Genomic DNA, 9,258 nt, shown 5'->3' with positions numbered 1-9,258 from the left:
GAATTATTGTAAGCAAATTCAGCCAACGGAAGAAACTCGGACCAATCATTCTGGAGTTTGGCTGAATACAAGCGCAAATATTGTTTCAATGATTGGTTAACTCGTTCGGTTTGCCCGTTGGATTGTGGGTGGTAACCGGATGTTAACGACAATTTCATCTTCAATGAGGCACAAAAACATTTCCAGAATTGTGCGATGAATTGTGGACCCCGATCAGAAACAATATCAGTAGGTAACCCATGAAGCCTGAATACATGGCGGAGAAACAAAACTGCCAACCCTTGGGCAGAAGGCAATCGAGGAAGAGCAATAAAATGAGCCATTTTACTAAAACGGTCCACTACCACCCATATGACTCGGAATCCGGCTGAAAGGGGAAGGTCAACCACAAAATCCATGGAAATATGAGACCACGGCCTGAGAGGAACATTTAAGGGCATAAGTTGCCCGATGGGCAAGGAACGGGGAACCTTATGCTGTGCACAAACCTGACATGAATAAACAAATTCCTTGACGTCTTTAGAAAGACCAGGCCACCATACTGAGCGAGAGACTAACTCCAATGTCTTAGAGACTCCTGGATGCCCTGAAACTTTGTTATCATGGAATTCCGTTAAAACAGTAACTCTCAAAAACTCAGGGACGTAAAGACGACCAGCAGGAGTAATTCTAGGAGCTTGGTGTTGAAGCTGTTTTAACTGGGTAAATAAATCTTGTGTGAGGCCCGCCCAGATGACCGAAGATGGAAGTATGGGGGTAACAGGATTGTTATTGTGAACCGGAAGAAAGCTATGTGACAGGGCATCAGCCTTAGTATTCTTGGAACCAGGCCTGAAAGTGATTATAAATTTGAAACGCGTAAAAAATAATGCCCAACGTGCCTGCCGGGCATTAAGCCGCTTAGCCGATTCAATCTATTGCAGGTTCTTATGGTCAGTCAATACCGAAATAGTATGTTTTGCTCCCTCCAGCCAATGCCTCCACTCCTCGAAAGCCCATTTTACCGCCAGTAACTCCCGATTACCAACGTCATAGTTGGATTCAGCGGAGGAGAATTTCCTGGACATAAAGGCACAAGGATGTAACTCCAGAGACTCCGGATCCTTTTGAGAAAGGATAGCCCCCACTCCAACCTCCGAGGCATCAACCTCCACCACAAAGGGCAATTCCGGATTAGGATGTCTGAGGACTGGAGCCGAGACAAAGGCTTGTTTCAAGGCCCGGAAGGACAACTCAGCTTCACGCGACCAGTTGGTAGGATCCGCTCCTTCTTTGTCAGAGCTACAATGGGAGCAACCAGGTCAGAAAAAGAATGAATGAACCTCCTATAATAATTCGCAAACCCTAAAAAACGCTTAATTGCTTTTAAATTGGTGGGTTGCGCCCAACTAAGGATGGCCTGGAGTTTCTTTGGTTCCATGGAAAATCCCTGAGGGGAAATTATGTACCCTAAAAAAGATACTTCCGTGACATGAAACTCACACTTCTCCAGCTTGGCATATAAATGATTCTCACATAACTTTTGAAGAACCAGACGCACCTGGGTAACATGTTGTTCCATTGATTTAGAAAAAATCAGGATGTCGTCTAAGTAAACGACCACGAATTTCCCTAGGAAGTCACGGAGCACATCGTTAATAAGGTCTTGAAAAACTGCCGGAGCATTGGACAGGCCGAACGGCATCACCAGGTATTCGTAGTGACCCGACTGAGTACTGAAGGCCGTTTTCCACTCATCTCCAGATTTAATTCGGATGAGGTTGTACGCTCCTCTAAGGTCAATTTTAGAAAAAATCACAGCAGAACGTAACTGATCAAAGAGTACAGAAATCAACGGCAAAGGATAGGTGTTTTTAACTGAGATCTTATTCAGGGCTCTAAAATCAATGCAAGGTCTAAGCGAGCCATCCTTTTTCTCCACAAAGAAGAAGCCTGCACTTAAAGGAGATTTTGATGGTCTAATAAATCCTTTCTCAAGGCTCTCCTTTACATAATCATTCATAGCCGCAGTTTCTGGCCCGGATAATGCATATAATCTTCCCTTTGGCAATGCGGCACCAGAAATTAACTCAATAGCACAATCATAAGGCCGATGGGGAGGCAGAATGTCCGCATTGCCTTTGGAGAAAACATCAGCAAACTCCTGGTATTCCACCGGAATGAGTTCTGGAATGATAGCTGCTACTCTGACTGGAAACGTGATACATTCCTTATCACAAAAAGTACCCCAATGTGAAATCTCCCCCGACCGCCAATCAATGGTGGGATTATGAAAGGCCAGCCAAGGGTGACCCAGAACAACTGGAACTGCTGGGCAATGTGTAAGAAAGAACTCGATTTTCTCGGAATGTAGAGCTCCTACTGTAAGTAGTACAGGGGGTGTACGGAGAGAAATAATCCCATTAGACAGCGGACTCCCATCTAAGCCATGCATGGTGACACACCTACCCAAAGGTAACTGAGGAATGCCTAAGGCCTTAGCCCAAGTTAAATCCATAAAGTTTCCTGCAGCTCCACTGTCAACAAAAGCCGACACCAAAGAACTGAGGCTGCCAAAGGAAACTTTAACTGGGACTAAAAGGGAGTTATTCGAGGAGATAAGCTGCAGACCTAGGTGAACCCCCTCACAATTCACCTGGTCAAAGCGTTTCCCGACTTGTTCGGACAATTACGAGCAAAATGTCCCTTACCCCCACAGTACAGACAAAGACCAGAATTTTGCCTTCTGGCTCTTTCTTCAGGAGACAGCCGGGAGAGACCCATCTGCATGGTCTCCTCTACGTCTTCAGGAATGGAATATACACACGGACTTGACCTTACAGGTGCTCCTTTTTCAGCCCTCCGCTCTCTGAGACGACGATCAATCTTAATAGAAAGCTCCATGAGTTTATCGAGAGTCTCAGGAGCGGGGTACTGAAGGAGACTGTCTTTTATAGACTCTGATAAGCCGAGGCGAAACTGACTGCGCAGGGCTGGGTCATTCCAGCCACAGTCGTTCGACCAACGGCGAAACTCCGTACAATAAACCTCTGCAGGATTTCTACCCTGTCTGAGAGCGCGCAACTGACTTTCAGCGGACGCCTCTCTATCAGGGTCATCATACAAGAGCCCTAAAGACTCAAAAAAAGCGTCAATTGACAACAATGCCGGATCCTCTGCTCTTAAACCAAATGCCCAGGTCTGAGGATCCCCCTGGAGCAAAGAAATAATAAACCCGACCCGCTGAGATTCAGTACCCGAGGAAGTCGGTCTTAAACGAAAATAAAGTTTACAGGATTCTTTAAAATTAAAAAAACTCTTTTCTATCACCAGAAAAACGGTCAGGCAAATGCATCTTTGGTTCAGGGACTACCCTTGGGGAAGCTCGCAAAAGATCTTCCTGCGACTTCACCCGAAGAGAAAGATCCTGAACCATCTGAGTAAGTTCTTGAATCTGGCTGACTAAGAGCTGACCAGGATTTGGCCCTAAACCTGTTGGATTCATGAGGCAGATAAACTCTCACAAAACTGAATGAGAAAAAATTAAACCCCGTTTAATTTTAAGTTTTGGTATGGCCGGTAATAATGTTATGATTCCAGCACTCTGGTCAGAGAAGATCTTATGGCAAGGACTGGAGCACTGGAACGGAATGCTGGGGAAGGGAGCAGGACAGGAAAATAGCCCCCGGCGCCCTAACTCTGTTGTCTCACCCGTGTTGTCAGAAATCCCCTGCGAGACTATGGTTTCTTGAGCCCTTGGCAGCCGCGTTTGAAGGGCGGATTATGTCTGCCCAACTTCGATGCCCCCCGGTCTTAATGAGAGACAAAGGGAAACCTGAGACAGGGTGATAACAAGAGGCCCTCTAACTAAACAACCAGGCCAGGGGCTAAGCAAACTCAAAACTATAATATGTGCGGAGAAACCGCCAGGAAAAAGGACAACCAAAATATCCACTTGTCCAATTCTCCTACCCGGCACCGCCAAGTACCAGAGAGGACTTGTGGAAGCGGAACCCTCCGCAAATGCTCCAAACACAAAATATAAAAGGTAAAGCGGCTGAGCCGCAACACACGGCAGAGCCGCAACTCACGAACACCACTGGATATAAAACGGTGATCAGTCAGGACTCCAGGGAACCAAACGACCTCTTGGGATGAGATGATAACTCCCGAATACCGGACTTCTGCGGACTGGAATGACCGGATACAGCAGGACTGGAAACAGACTCTCAGCAAACAAAGGCAGCATGCAGGAAGCTATTACCGGCGTCTGTGAGAAGCCCTGGGAGTGTATTTAACAAGGAGTCCTCCAATCAGCTGCTAAAGGCTGATTAGAATAAATGCCGTGCAGCTGCCTTGCTGCACGGCCAGAGAGCAGGTGAATATCTTAATTTCCTAAAGCCTAGCAACGGGGAACGCGGTCCGCCAGTGGCGTCCCCGTTGCTAGGGTCCGTGCGGCTCAGCGCGCCCGGCGTCTAGCGTTGCTAGGGAGCCGGCGGCTGTACGTGCACGGCGTCTCTAGTTGCTAGGCGCCGGGCCGCGCAGACCATCAAGCGGACCCCGGCGCCTAACAGTATGACTCCCAAAAACAACAACCGCGTCATTGGGACCAACTGCGATTTTGGCAAGTTTAGGAGCCAACCATGTTGTTGAAGAACTGTCAGGGAGAGTGCAATGTTTTGCACCAACTGGTCCCTGGATCTCGCCTTTATCAGGAGATCATCCAAGTACGGGATAATTGTGACTCCTTGCTTGCGAAGGAGAACCATAATTTCCGCCATCACCCTGGTGAAAATCCTCGGAGCCGTGGACAGACCAAACGGCAATGTCTGAAATTGGTAATGACAATCCTGAATTGCAAACCTTAGGTAGCTTGAGGCAGTGGCTAAATGGGAACATGTAAGTAGGCATCCTTTATGTCTACCAAAACCATGAAATCTCCGTCCTCCGGACTGGAGATCACTGCCCTGAGAAATTCCATCTTGAAATTGAATTTCTTTAGGAAGAAATTGAGGGATTTCAGATTTAAGATTGGTCTGACTGAGCAGTCCGGCTTCGGGACCACGAAGAGGCTTGAATAAAAACCTTCTCCCTGCTGACTAAGGCCAATTTGAACAATCGGTGAGGGGGAACGTCTTGAAACCCCAGTTTGTACCCTTGGGACACTATTTGTAAAACCCACGAGTCCAGGTCCGAATGAATCCAGAACTGACTGAAGAGTTTTAGACGTGCCCCCACTGGTGTGGGCTCCTGCAAGAAAGCCCCAGTGTCATGCAGTGGATTTGGCAGAAGCAGAGGACAATCTCTGGTCCTGCGATCTTGAAGAGGCTACAGACCTCTTCCTTTTCCTTCCTTTACCTGCAAAGAAAGGGGAATCTAAACTTCTTGCATATCTATTGGGCAAAAATGACTGCGGTAGATAATGATGCGTCTTCATCCGTTGACAGGGAACATAGGGCAAGAAGCTTGACTTACCATTGAAATGAGGATGCATCTTGCTGCCTTTCCAATGAAGCAAGTTTAATTTAGTAATAGGTGAAAAACCATCCTTACAAAGGTGTTAATCAGAGACTTGGCTTTGTGGACACTTTTCAGAGAACAAATTTGTTAGCATAAAAATAAAGCCAGAAAATGAAGAGCTGTTTAATCACTCAATTGGATTTTTCTGCCAGCATATTTTTTTTCTCTGCAACCCACTGCTAAATTGTGCTTTCTAGCTGTTTTTATAAAATCACTGAATCAAATCTAACTCTGATTACATCAGAGAAGGCCAGGTACCCTACACCATAACAGGGGGTTTGAAATTTTGACTTGTCTACTTAAAGATCACCAAAATCTGATAACAAGGTCAATTAGGTCCCTGGGTGGGATTGAACCACCAACCTTATGGTTAATAGCCGTACATACTAACTGATTGCGCCACAGAGACACTTTGCAAAAGTCCATACTGACAAAGGCTAATAAGCATTCATCTAAAAAGTTTCCTAGAAAAACTTTAAAAAGTCAATAATCTGGAGAGTTTTAGTAAGATGTTTCTTCCATCAACCAACGAAGAAACACATTGGTACTTTCCCATGATGAGTGAGTGCTTCAGGATCTCTTGCACTTACATGTGCAGCAGAGTACTGCAATGGAAGCATGCTGGGCCCATAACCCAGAGGTAGGCAGATTGAAACTATCCTCTGCTATATGCATTTTTTTTTGTTAATTAAAGTAATCCAAAACTGGGATTGATATTTTGTCTCTTTTATTTTTACTTAAAGTACAATAACTTTTACCATTTTAATTTGTTTTAATAGTATATTGACAGTATTGTTTTCTTTCAAAAATCCACTTCATTTTCTTTACCCTATTATTAAAATGGTAATTGACAAAAACAAACTACATTGTCACCAGAAGAGCAATACAAAATGTACAAGTGATATATTAAAATCATCTTTCCAGCTTGAATTTCAATGATGCATTGGGTCAACAATTTTGTGAGAAACGTCTTCACCCTTAAATAAAGATTTTCTTAATTCCTTATCTGTGTGCTAATTAGATATCACCTTGTTTTAACATTAAACAGACTTCCACATGAGAAAGCAGCAAGGATGCAGTGGCGTTAATGTTTCCTGGTGTCAACCTGTATTATTTCAGTAGACATTGAAATGAGGATACATCTTGCTGCCTTTCCAATGAAGCAAGTTTAATTTAGTAATAGGTGAAAAACCATCCCTACAAAGGTGTTAATCAGAGACTTGGCTTTGTGGACACTTTTCAGAGAACAAATTTGTTAGCATAAAAATAAAGCCAGAAAATGAAGAGCTGTTTAATCACGCAATTTGATTTTTTTGCCAGCATATTTCTTTTTCTCTGCAACCCACTGCTAAATTGTGCTTCCTAGATGTTTTTATAAAATCACTGAATCAAATCTAACTCTGATTACATCAGAGAAGGCCAGGTACCCTACACCATAACAGGGGGTATGAAATTTGACTTGTCTACTTAAAGATCACCAAAATCTGATAACAAGGTCAATTACGTCCCTGGGTGGGATTGAACCACCAACCTTTTGGTTAATTGCCGTACACACTAACTGATTGCGCCACAGAGACACTTTGCAAAAGTACATACTGACAAATGCTAATAAGCATTCATCTAAAACGTTTCCTAGAAAAACTTAAAAAAGTCAATAATCTGGAGAGTTTTTGTAAGATGTTTCTTCTATCAACCAACGAAGAAACACATTGGTACTTTCCCATGATGAGTGAGTGCTTCAGGATCTCTTGCACTTACATGTGCAGCAGAGTACAGCAATGGAAGCATGCTGGGCCCATAACCCAGAGGTAGGCAGATTGAAACTATCCTCTGCTATATGCATTTTTTTGTTTGTTAATTAAAGTAATCCAAAACTGGGATTGATATTTTGGCTCTTTTATTTTTACTTAAAGTACAATAACTTTTACCATTTTAATTTGTTTTAATAGTATATTGACAGTATTGTTTTCTTTCAAAAATCCACTTAATTTTCTTTACCCTATTATTAAAATGGTAATTGACAAAAACAAACTACATTGTCACCAGAAGAGCAATACAAAATGTACAAGTGATATATTAAAATCATCTTTCCAGCTTGAATTTCAATGATGCATCGGGGCAACGATTTTGTGAGAAACATCTTCACCCTTAAATAAAGATTTTCTTAATTCCTTACCTGTGTGCTAATTAGATATCACCTTGTTTTCACATTAAACAGACTTCCACATGAGAAAGCAGCAAGGATGCAGTGGCGTTAATGTTTCCTGGTGTCAACCTGTATTATTTCAGTAGACATTGAAATGAGGATGCATCTTGCTGCCTTTCCAATGAAGCAAGTTTAATTTAGTAATAGGTGAAAAACCATCCTTACAAAGGTGTTAATCAGAGACTTGGCTTTGTGGACACTTTTCAGAGAACAAATTTGTTAGCATAAAAATAAAGCCAGAAAATAAAGAGCTGTTTAATCACTCAATTGGATTTTTCTGCCAGCATATTTTTTTTCTCTGCAAACCACTGCTAAATTGTGCTTCCTAGCTGTTTTTATAAAATCACTGAATCAAATCTAACTCTGATTACATCAGAGAAGGCCAGGTACCCTACACCATAACAGGGGGTTTGAAATTTTGACTTGTCTACTTAAAGATCACCAAAATCTGATAACAAGGTCAATTACGTCCCTGGGTGGGATTGAACCACCAACCTTTTGGTTAATAGCCGTACATACTAACTGATTGCGCCACAGAGACACTTTGCAAAAGTACATACTGACAAAGGCTAATAAGCATTCATCTAAAACGTTTCCTAGAAAAACTTTAAAAAGTCAATAATCTGGAGAGTTTTTGTAAGATGTTTCTTCCATCAACCAACGAAGAAACACATTGGTACTTTCCCATGATGAGTGAGTGCTTCAGGATCTCTTGCACTTACATGTGCAGCAGAGTACAGCAATGGAAGCATGCTGGGCCCATAACCCAGAGGTAGGCAGATTGAAACTATCTTCTGCTATATGCATTTTTTTTTTGTTAATTAAAGTAATCCAAAACTGGGATTGATATTTTGGCTCTTTTATTTTTACTTAAAGTACAATAACTTTTACCATTTTAATTTGTTTTAATAGTATATTGACAGTATTGTTTTCTTTCAAAAATCCACTTCATTTTCTTTACCCTATTATTAAAATGGTAATTGACAAAAACAAACTACATTGTCATCAGAAGAGCAATACAAAATGTACAAGTGATATATTAAAATCATCTTTCCAGCTTGAATTTCAATGATGCATTGGGTCAACAAATTTGTGAGAAACATCTTCACCCTTAAATAAAGATTTTCTTAATTCCTTACCTGTGTGCTAATTAGATATCACCTTGTTTTCACATTAAACAGACTTCCACATGAGAAAGCAGCAAGGAAGCAGTGGCGTTAATGTTTCCTGGTGTCAACTTGTATTATTTCAGTAGACATTGAAATGAGGATGCATCTTGCTGCCTTTCCAATGAAGCAAGTTTAATTTAGTAATAGGTGAAAAACCATCCTTACAAAGGTGTTAATCAGAGACTTGGCTTTGTGGACACTTTTCAGAGAACAAATTTGTTAGCATAAAAATAAAGCCAGAAAATGAAGAGCTGTTTAATCACTCGATTGGATTTTTCTGCCAGCATATTTTTTTTCTCTGCAACCCACTGCTAAATTGTGCTTCCTAGCTGTTTTTTTATAAAATAACTGAATCAAATCTAACTCTGATTACTTCAGAGAAGG

This window comes from Pseudophryne corroboree, unplaced genomic scaffold, assembly GCF_028390025.1.
Source record: "Pseudophryne corroboree isolate aPseCor3 unplaced genomic scaffold, aPseCor3.hap2 scaffold_1406, whole genome shotgun sequence".
Lineage (NCBI taxonomy): Eukaryota > Metazoa > Chordata > Amphibia > Anura > Myobatrachidae > Pseudophryne > Pseudophryne corroboree.
This window is presented reverse-complemented; position numbering follows the sequence as displayed.